Raw genomic sequence first — 12,024 nt, 5'->3', positions numbered from 1 at the left:
TCTAACTCATGGAGTTGACCTTTCCTTCTCTCTCCAGCTAGAGTGGAGTCGAAGTTCAAGAACTTAAGAGCCCATAATGCTCTATGCTCCATTTCAACTGGAAGATGACAAGTCTTCCCATACACCAGTTGAAATGGAGTCAGCCCAATAGGTGCTTTGTAAGCAGTGCGATATGCCCACAAAGCCTCATCTAGTTTTAAGGACCAATCCTTTCTTGAGTTCGAAACTGTTTTCTCAAGTATTCGTTTGATTTCCCGGTTTGAAACCTCAGTTTGACCGTTCGCTTGTGGGTGGTAAGGAGTGGTCACCTTATGCTTTACACCATAATGTTGCAGAACTTTTTCTAAGGGTGTATTGCAGAAGTGTGAGCCTCCATCACTCACCAACACTCGAGGCACACCAAAACGTGAGAATATGTTCTTCTTTAAAAATTTGATCACAGTTTTGGCATCGGCCTTGGGTGAGGCACTTGCTTCCACCCACTTTGAAACATAATCAACAGCTACTAAGATGTACTCATTAGAGAAAGAAGAGGGGAATGGGCCAACGAAATCAATACCCCAACAATCAAAAACTTCTACTTCTAGCATGTTGGTTAGAGGCATTTCATCCCGTTTTCCTATTCCACCACTCCGTTGGCATGCATCACAACTCTTCGCATGTTCGTGCGCATCTTTGAATAAAGATGGCCAATAAAAACCCGATTGGAGTACTTTAGTGGCTGTTCTCAAACCACTATAGTGACCTCCATACGGAGAGTTGTGACAGTGCCACAGAATGTCTCTTGATTCTTCCATTGTTACACACCTTCTCAATATATTGTCTGCCCCTACTTTAAAAAGGTAAGGGTCATCCCAGACATAATATTTTGCATCAGCTAAGAATTTCCTTCTTTGATTGCAAGTGAGGTCTTCTGGTGTTAAACCAGTTGCTTTGTAGTTAGCAAAATCAGCAAACCATGGCCTCACTTGAATCGCATAGAGTTTTTCATCTGGAAATTCTTCTCTCACCTCTTCTTCTTTGTTTGTAATTTCTACATTGACCAAACGAGACAAATGATCTGCTACCAAGTTCTCGGAACCTTTTTTATCCCTAATCTCTAGATCAAACTCTTGTAATAAAAGGATCCAACGAATAAGCCTTTGTTTTGAATCCGGCTTGGTAAGCAGATATTTTATTGCAGAATGGTCAATGTAGATTACAACTCTTGAACCAATCAAATAAGCTCTAAATTTTTCCAATGCATATACTATGGCTAGCAATTCTTTTTCAGTTGTTGCGTAATTAACTTGGGCGTCATTCAACACCTTACTAGCATAGTGTATGGCATGGAAAACTTTATCGCTTCTTTGTCCTAACACCGCACCCACTGCATAATCGCTAGCATCACACATGAGTTCAAAATCAAGATTCCAGTTTGGTGCTACGATTATTGGTGCGGTGATCAACTTTTGTTTCAAATCTAAGAAGGCTTTAAGACATGACTCATCAAAAAGAAAAGGCGTACCTTTGTTGAGTAAATTACTCAATGGCTTTGCGATCTTTGAGAAGTCTTGTATGAATCTCCGGTAGAACCCGGCATGTCCTAGAAAGCTTCTTATTCCTTTGATGTTAGTTGGAGGTGGCAGCTTTTCAATAACCTCCACCTTGGCCTTGTCCACCTCTAGCCCTTCAGAAGAAATCTTGTGACCAAGTACTATACCCTCAGTGACCATAAAATTGCATTTTTCCCAGTTGAGCACTAGGTTGGTCTCCACGCATCTCTCCAGAACTACATCAAGGTGCTTTAAGCACATTTCAAAAGATGATCCATAAACAGAAAAATCGTCCATGAACACCTCAATGCATTCTTCTATCAAGTCTGAAAAGATAGCTTGCATACACCGTTGAAATGTGGCCGGTGCGTTACATAATCCAAAAGGCATTCTTCGGTAAGCAAAGATGCCAAAAGGACATGTAAAAGCTGTTTTCTCATGGTCTGCCGGATTTACTGAAATTTGATTATACCCCGAATATCCGTCCAAGAAACAGTAGAAATTTTTGCCGGCGAGCCGCTCCAACATTTGGTCCATGAAAGGTAGTGGGAAATGATCTTTCCTTGTGGCTTGGTTCAACCTTCTATAGTCGATGCACATCCTCCACCCTGTCACTGTTCTCGTCGGAATCAACTCATTTTTATCGTTTTTGATCACCGTCATTCCGCCTTTCTTGGGGACCACTTGTACCGGACTCACCCATGCACTATCAGATATGGGATAAATCATTCCTGCTTCTAAAAGTTTGACAACTTCTTTCCGAACCACCTCTTCCATTGATGGATTCAAACGCCTCTGAGGTTGCGCAACCGGTTTGAAATTTTCCTCCATCATTATCTTGTGCATGCAATATGCTGGACTAATACCCTTCAAATCGGATAAAATCCACCCTATCGCACCTTGGTTCTTTTTCAATACTTGAATCAACTTATCTTCCTCTTGCGTGGACAATGTGTTGCTTATAATCACTGGTTTGGTACACTCATCTCCAAGAAACACATACTTCAAATGTGCCGGAAGCATCTTCAATTCTAACTTTTGCTCTTCAGTTTCCTTCTTTGCATCCAAATCTTCCACTAATTCTTCTTGATAGGCCAGCTCACCACAAGATTCTAGCTCGTGCAACATCGCTTCGATCTCTCGTTCCTCATTATCAGTTAACACATTGTATGCTCTGATAAGGGATCTTTCCAAAGGATTAGAAATATGGATTTGATTCACGACCTCCACTACTTCCTCTTCACTTGCATCAATTCGAAAAGAATCATGCTTGTCAGTTGGATGTTTCATTGCTTCGAAAAGGTTAAAAGTCACCTCTTCATCTTGCACTCTAACCTTCATAAGCCCATCATCTATGTCGATCATCATCCGAGCGGTCTTCATAAAAGGTCTTCCAAGGATTAAAGGTACATCGCGATCCTCATCCATCTCTACTATTACAAAATCCACCGGAAACAAAAATTTGTCCACTTTTACGAGCATGTCTTGGGCAATTCTGTATGGTGAGGTTGTAGACTTGTCTGCTAGTTGTAGGGTCATTCTTGTTGATTTAATCTCCACATTTCCCAATCGTTTGACAATAGAAAGGGGAATTAAATTTATACTAGAGCCCAAATCTATCAAACCGTTCCCAACGTATGTGCTTCCAATGGTTACCGGTAGAACAACCCGGCCCGGGTCGGACTCCTTCCTAGGTAAGGTCTTCTGGATGATTGCGCTACAACGTGCATCAAGAATGATGGTCTCATCTTCCACATGTCGCCTTTTCTTGGTAAGAATGTCTTTCATAAATTTAGCATACCGTGGCATTTGTTCTAATGCATCAGCAAATGGAATGTTGATTTGGAGTTGCTTGAAGATGTCCATGAACCGTGCATAGTGCCTAGCATTATCTCTCCTTGATGGAGCATGTGGATAGGGTAGATGTTGAGTTGGAATGACATTCACTCCCTTCTCAGATTTCTTCTTTTTCTTTGATTCAGCATCTTCCTTTCCTTCTAAATCAGTCTGCACAGCAGTGGGCAAAACCTGCTCTTTTCGCGGCGCGAAGGTGGTTCGCGGCGCGAACTGAGCATTTCCAGAAGTATTTTCCCTTGCACCAACTATATCTGTTTCTTCCAGCATCCCATCAGTGGTGTTCTCTTCTACAATTCCTTCACCTTTTTCACTTACCAACGCTTTACCGCTCCTTGTGACGACTGCTTTGCAATGCTCCTTTGGATTTGGTTGAGTGTTAGCAGAGAAAGAAGGCCCTGCATTTTGTTCCGACAGCTGCTTCGCGAGTTGGCCTACTTGATTTTCCAGATTTTTAATTGCCGCCTCGTTACTCTTCTGATTTGCCATAGAAGCTTGCATGAATTGTTGAAGAGTGTCTTCTAGCTTGGAATTTCCTCCTTGCGACTGCTGACCTTGAGAGTTTGGTTGTTGGTAAGGGCTTTGCTGTTGATAATTCTGATTGTTGAACCTTGACGGTTGGTAGCCTTGGTTGTTTCTTGGTTGATAGCCTTGATTGTTAGGCTGTTGTCTTTGATATCCCTGGTTTTGGTTGTTCACATAACTGACTTCTTCTTGAGGTGGAGGACAAAAACCAGTAGGATGATCCCCTTGGCATAACTCGCAACATGCTACTTGATGCTGAACTTGAAACCCCTGAATCTCTTTTATTTGCTGTGGAAGCTTGGCCATTTGTTGAGTAAGAAGCTCCACTTGTTGAGAGAGTAGCTTGTTTTGTGCAAGGATGGCATCATTGGTATTCAACTCTAAAACTCCAGGCTTACGTTGTGAAGGGCTTCGATCATGTTGACCTTGATGATCGTTACGGGCCATCCGTTCAATAATGACTTTAGCTTCTTCCGCAGTTTTTGATATAAGCGAACCACCCGCGGTGGCGTCCAGAAGTGTCTTATGGGTTGATTGGAGACCATTCAAAAAGATATGGATTTGAGTAAGCTCATCAAAACCATGTCCCTTACACTTCCTCAACATTGATTTGAATCTCTCCCAAGCTTCATTTAGAGATTCGTTTCCTCCTTGAGTGAATACCGCTATAGCCGTCTTGGCTTCCATGAATCGGGATTGAGGGAAGTATCTTTCTAAGAACTTTTCTTCTAACAAGTTCCAATCCGTCATCACTCTTGATTCTTGATCAAGGTACCACTCCTTTGCCTTTCCCACTAAGGAGTGTGGGAACATCCTTTTGAATAATGTTTCTTCACCCGCTTCGTCTATTCCCGTAGATCCCGCAATCTCATAGAATTTGATGAGATGGGTATACGGATCTTCGTGATCCATTCCGGTGAATGGAGTTGCGTAGAGAAGTTGGAGGATTCCGGTCTTCATCTCCGTATTCCTTCCTCCACGGGCAAATTGAGCATTCCTTCTTGGACTATTAGCGGACATTTCGGTACGATTATCCTCCGCCATGTTTCCTTCACAAGCCTCTACAACCACTTCTTCAATTGGAACAAGTGCGGAAGTAGGTGCTTCTTCTCTCCGGTTCCTCTCTTCGGCTAGTTTCCTTCTTCTTCGTGTTTTGCTATTGAGCTTCCGAAGTGTTCTTTCAATTTCAGGATCGAATTGAAGTTGCTCCTCGGTTGCTTTTCCTCGCATGCACTAGAATCTACAAAACTAACAAACCAAGTGAAACAAAAGAGGGATAGTAATAAACGTAACACAACTTAAAACAAAGAATTATTGCAATGCTTGTAATATCGACACCAATCCCCGGCAACGGCGCCAATTTGTTGAAAGAGTATATCTTTGGCAAATATTTTTGTATCGTATCCACAGAGATTGGGTAATATTACCGCCGTTCTATAATTCAAATGTTATAAGTTTAGAAAGTAACAGGGTTGTTTTGTTTGGAAAAATATCTTGTTAATAAATGTTAACAAAAACTATTAAGTGGTTTTAGACAAATATAAAAGCTTGGCAAGATTGGAGTTCACTATTTCAAATATCTATGATTCCCTATGATAAATAATTAGATTCAAGATTATTGATGATGTTCAAATATCCTCTCAAAGTCATTTATGTCTAAATGATATCGTGATAGTTACTATATTGATCCTTAGACGATCTCTCCACCTAACTATCAATATAGCAACCTTTAATGTTCAATATCAAAGAATAGTAATGAATAAATCTATCTCTACAACTTATTCACTACTTGAAAATCTGTTTTATGTCTAAACTCGAGTAATCTCTCTCGACAACTACTCAAATCTGGTTTTCAACTAAAAGAAAAAACAGTAATCAATACATCAACAATCTCTATCTCATATATAAATCAAAGTGAATACATAGACAGATGAGAATAGCTACTACCTCCAATCTTGACAAAAGGGAGTTTAGCTCCTCATCACCATTGTTACAAAGCAGAAGGTTTTTTTAGAAGAAAAACTCTGTTTTTTCTATTGCAAAAGCTCTACAGCACAATGTGTGAATGAATGGAATAATGTTTTTCAAAACCTAGGTTAAACTATTTTGTCTCTACCAAAAAGGTTGACATTTCCCTAATTGGACATTGTCATCTGCAGCAGAAAAGCACTTCCCAGGCAGACATCAAAATGGCAATCACTTTTTCTGCACAGCAGCACCTTTGACCCTTGGTCAGCTTGCTGGATTCGCAGCCTTCGCGGCGCGAAGGAAGTTCGCGGCGCGAACTGTTGCTTTCCCAGCTTCCTTGTTTGGCAAGCTTCCTCCAAAATGCCATGTTGAAACCAAGGTCTTGCTTATCCATAATTCTACACAACTAACAAAAAATGTGAAATAACCATTCAAAACAAAATAAATTAAACCTAATTGCATTTATACAAATTAATGAAGATAAAAGTGTGTAATTACATCAAAACTTGGTAAAAGGGACCAATAAAATGGTATAAAAAGTAGTACTAATTGGTCCCTAACAGTAATACACTTACCTTCCCTATATTGCATCCACTTCATTCTCAAGGGACAAATTTTGGATATCCTTGTATTTAATCCTAATCCTTGGTTTTGGTGATTGATCATGGTTCTTTGATTAAGTGCTCAATGGAACCCTAATTCGTGGTTTTGGTCATCTGATCATATTATCTACATCATGGTATTAGATATTAGGGTTACCTGGTGACTACCTTGGGTTTGGTTTGTTTGGTTCATGGTATGGCACTTCATTTGGGTGCATTGCAAATCATCAGCGCATTGCATTACAAATTCATATCACAAGAAATCTACAAAAATTGACATATTTTAACTTATAGTTGATTGTTGGTCAACTGTTGATTTTTTGGTCAAGAAGTTAACCAAAGTCAACTGATTATATTCTAAACCCTAGGACCTACACCTTGCTCCAGTTTTTCATCCATGGCCATCTTGTATTCTTTATAAAGTTTGCCTTCATTTAAACTTTAGGTTGATAAACTCCTTATATGCCAAAGTATGTCGTCATCACATATGTTTTGGACCACCATGTATCTAGGTCATCCCTACAAAACCATGTCATTTAATACACAATTGGAACTCATGCACTAAAGCCACAACCTAACATCATATATATCACATAAGACAATTACTCATTTTAACTTACATTTTCAATTCTAGCAAACAAACTGAATATTAAAAGGAAACTCTAACCTTATCTTTCAATCCATTCCCAACCAACTCTTCATATACAAACAAGTTCCTAACTAATATTCATTCAAATTAGCCAACTTCAATATAACAATCCTAACATTCTAACAATTTAGTACAATTCATTACATTCATTTCAAAACTTGTCCTAACACATAACAAGCTTAGCATAACATGTATAATCCTAACACCGGCTCATCTTAGTATTCAGTTAAACATCCATCACATTTCCATCATGCTAACAATACCATTTCAGTAAGAGTTAAGAAAGTGCTAACAAACATTTCATAAGCCAATAACAGATTCCCTAACAACCAGTTGAGCATTGCTCAAACCACTAGCCTATTTTCGTAACAGGTCCCATTAAATCCCTAACATCACTACAATGTTCATCCCTAACAACTAAGCTCAATCCAATTTCACATAATAACCCTAACTAATGAAACTTAACTAATAGTTCACCAGATAACTATAATTAACACTCTAAAACTAGTTCATTGACCTATGTCTAACTGAAAATAAAAGCTAACATCACCACCCAATTACACTTGATTCCTTAACTATTTCAAAGCAACTAACACCTAACTGAACCTAACCATTCTTCTCATTTGAAATTCATAACAGCTAAATTCTTTAACATTTTTATAACTAACTATCCTATCACTAATTGTTTTAACTGATTCTATTAAAACTTCAACAATAGTCATAACATGGTCAAAAAGCATACCTCGAATTCATTCATCAACTCAACACAAACAGTTTTAACATAAAATTAACTAACTCCTTCTCAACATCACTAACTGCATACAAAATAACTCTTAATAGATCACTAACTCTGTTAAGCATTACAACCAACCTGCTCATGAAAATATAAACAAGTTAACCCTGCCCTAACTACTAATAAGCAATGCACAAGCATTGCCCGAAATAGTTAGAACTCAAACTCTATAAACTCAATCTTACTCTTCAATCATGGATCAATCAGATTCCAAGAATTTCACCTATGAATCTCTCTCTCTCTCTCTCTCTCTCTCTCTCTCTCTCTCTCTCTCTCTCTCTCACACACACACACACACACACACACACACACGAAATACACATTGGAGACGAAGAAGAAGATAACAGTTCCAGAAACAAATGTGAATTGATTACCTCATTGAAGTTTCTCTGGAATTCTTGCTTGGTCTTCATCTTCCTCGCTGCAACAACGTCCAGGATGAACCATGGTCTCGAAGGTAGGCTCTTGATCTCTCCTCTTCTTTATCAAATTTTCACTTTCCACTATGTATCTTAGCTTCTATGGAGCCAAACCCCTAAGGTTTGTGTAAGACCCTAATTTTGACCCTAAGATCCCTCATGGCATCATGTTATTGCACAAGTGCATTGCCTCAAGGAACATAGCATATTTGGCTCCTTAACCCTAGAGGTGGGACTTGTGTGAGTGGTTTGAGACCACCAAGCATGCTTGTATTATACATTATTGATTTTTTATTTTTTTACTAACCAAAAGCACAAAAATATGTCACTAACTCTTTTTGTTTTGAAGCTCAAGTGATCATGTGTTCCCATGCTCCTAGGAGGTTCCTAAGCTCAAAGAAGTGGCTAGATGAAGATGAGAAAAAGCATGACAATGGTCCACAAATCTCTTAATCATCATATATGCCTCCCAAGTATCTCAATTTTCCAATTTGATCAAGATAACCCAAAGGGCTTGAGGATTGTTTCCTAAAGAAACCCTAATCCAACTGTGCCTCAACTGTGCATTGCTCATGAAGCAACCTCAACCTATGATCAAATTTAATCAAGGTAAGTTATTTCATTCATCATTTTATGCATATATTATCCTATTTGAGGATCCTCAATCATTTATTCATCAAGATTGGAAGTTTGGCCTTGAAAAGTTGACCAGTCAAGTCATCTGACTAAGCTGAGCACCAATAAGATTTAACTTTTGATGTGTTTGTCAAATGGAGATGACCCCAAGATAAAAAAATGTTCTTAATAACCATATGAACAACTTTCATGTTCATCAAAAATCCATTTGAAACTTGTAAGGTCATCATTCATTTCAAAACATTATAGGTCATTTTGACTGAAACCCTAATTTTAGGTCAACTTCCCAAGGACCTAACTTCCTTAATTTTTATTATTTTGAGTTGATACCAAATGTATTGGAAATATTGATATGTCTACTTCAAATGTTACGTTGGACAAAATTTCATAATCCTAAAAGAAATACATGTGATAATACAAAACATTATAGGTTACCTTGGACCTAAGTCATTGAATTTGAAAAAGTGCCCAACTTCAAATGCCCATAACTTTTTCATGAAAAATCCAAATGATGCAAAATTTGAGTCTAAATTGATAATATTGAAAATATATACAACTTTTATGTTTTAAGTTTTTCTATTTGAAGCTTGCAGCATGGAAACAGAGGGGCTTGAAGAGGCTTGCTTTTGGTGAAAATTGTCAAAGGGTGACTTAGACATGTTTTGTGCCCAAACTTTCACAGCCAGTTTTCATTAATTTCCAAATGCCAAATGAATTTTTTCCCAACATGACTTTTGTTCCTTATTTCAAGTGCTTTCCAACCATTACTCACATTACTTTTCTGGACTTTCCATGTGTGAGTTTCGAAGAGCTTTCTCTTTATGTTCATTTTTGCATTTCATGTTGAAACTTCATGTGCAAGCCAATTCCACTTCAATTACACGTCCAATTCAATTCCGGTTGATCTCAGCATGGTTCATCACCCATCATTGGGCCTTACATGCGCCTGTACAGGCCCATGCAAGAAAGATTCAAATCCCATGCACACGAGGGAACCATGCCTTACAACCCTCTTCAGCTATAAATAGAGACTCAAGCTCATTCATTTTTCAACCAAGTGGAGACCTGAAGTGCTGCAGAATTGAAATCCCAACCCTTACCAAAGGAATTTCCAGATTTTTCTCTCTTTTTCAAGCTTGAAATTCAACATCATTAGTTGATTTTCAAAGCTCAATTCCTTAACCTATCATCTCCATCACACTTGAGCAAAAGCAGATCAAGATCTTTGAGAATTCGTGGCATTAGAAGCTTCATTTCAGAGACAGAACCTCAAACCTTTTGGATCTAGATCTTGCAATTCAATGTGATTTTCTTTGGTTTATGTGGTTTTCTGAAGTCCTCTCACTTGAGGCAGGCCAGTAGTGGTCTTAATTGTTCATTTCGTGCAATTTCAGTTGATATACCATGATCTTCCATCTCATATTCCTCTCTAAATAGGAAGAGTGAGGATGATCCATGGATATAGTGGTGATGTACATCACCTGAGGTTCATTTTGATGTCCTTACTTTTTATTTTCATTACAATTTTTTCTCTGCAACTGGTGGCTGGAGATTGTTGGATCACCGGAGAAGATGGTGGTTTCTACCACCGGCACCACGTGTGCATCTTCAGAACCATTGGATCATGCTATCACGTTATAATCTCATTCATTCCTTATGTTTACTTATTTTAATGCAACATGTCGCGCGCTTGACTCAAGTGTACCATGCATCCGCGCCTCTGAGCCATTGATCCATGCCACGTCAATTAATGAATGTGATCTGGTGGTTGCGCTTTTTTCTATTTTTCTTATTTTCTTTTAATTTTAGTTAATTCCATTTATTTTCAAAAATTCATAGAAAATTTATTTGAAGTCACAAAAATATGAGACCAATTCCAAAAAATTTCTTGAAAAATCTAGTTTCATATTTTGATTTTTATGTATTTTTGTGACTTCATTTAATATTTTTTTATGAATTATTTGATTTTTAATAGTTTTAATTCATTTTAAAATACTTTCTGATATTTGAAAAAATCCAAAAATATTTTCCTAACACCTATGGATCATGATAAGTCAATGAAAAATAGTCTCATCAATTTCTTATTTGATTTGAGATTTATTTGAGATTTTAATTCATATTGTGTTATTTTTTATTGTTTTTAATTGTTTTAAAATAGTTTCTGATTTCAAAAATTGTTGAGAAAATTTGTTAAAGTTTGTTTGACCATGTTAGACCTATGAGAATTTAATTGGACTTGTTGAAGTTGATTTGAATTAAATTTGAGGTTTTACCATATTTTGTTTATTTTATTTTGCATTTATTTTAAATTCAAAAATTACCAAAAAATTATGTATGACTTGTTGACTTGTAATCTTCATTTCTTTTCTATTTGGCATTGATTGATGATGACTTGGTTCATATTTAATCAATTGGATTTGATACTTGAATTCTCTTTCCTTCCATTTCATCTTCATCCCATTCTTTTCATAATTTGGCCAATGAGTTAATGTCTTATGGTTGGTCTTGACAAATGAGAGGTTTAACCTTCTTTGATCCAAACCAAACTCAACTTGATCCAAGATCAAGTGAGTTGTTTTGTGTCTAAGATAGGTTGCTTCTTGGTCAAGCAAAAAACCTAAAGTTCATACAAGGCCCTTCCCCTTTTGTTTTGGCATGGCAAGTTTGTGGAGCTCGGCTTACTAGTCATGATCTCTAACTTGTGTTTATTTGCCTATAGTTTTATTGACCAACCTCAGATAGGTGTGACTACTACATTAGTCCACTTACGATTACTTAACATAGCGATACATTGTCTTATGACAAACTAACATAACCATACTAATTACTAATTTTAATTTGAGCATTTAATTTCTTGCCCTTTACTTTAATGCAATTTATTTCTTGCTCATTATGTACATTGCTTTTCCCTTTTGCTCACTTGAGTCCATATTTTATGTTTATGTCATTTTCCTTTTGCTCATTTGAGCTCATTATTGTATATAAATATATTGTTGTCTTGTGATTGTTTTGTTTTGTGTGAACCTAATGCAAAAAGGAGAAA

Source organism: Lathyrus oleraceus, chromosome 7 (assembly GCF_024323335.1).
Source record: "Lathyrus oleraceus cultivar Zhongwan6 chromosome 7, CAAS_Psat_ZW6_1.0, whole genome shotgun sequence".
NCBI lineage: Eukaryota > Viridiplantae > Streptophyta > Magnoliopsida > Fabales > Fabaceae > Lathyrus > Lathyrus oleraceus.
Note: the sequence above shows the minus strand (reverse complement) of the source record.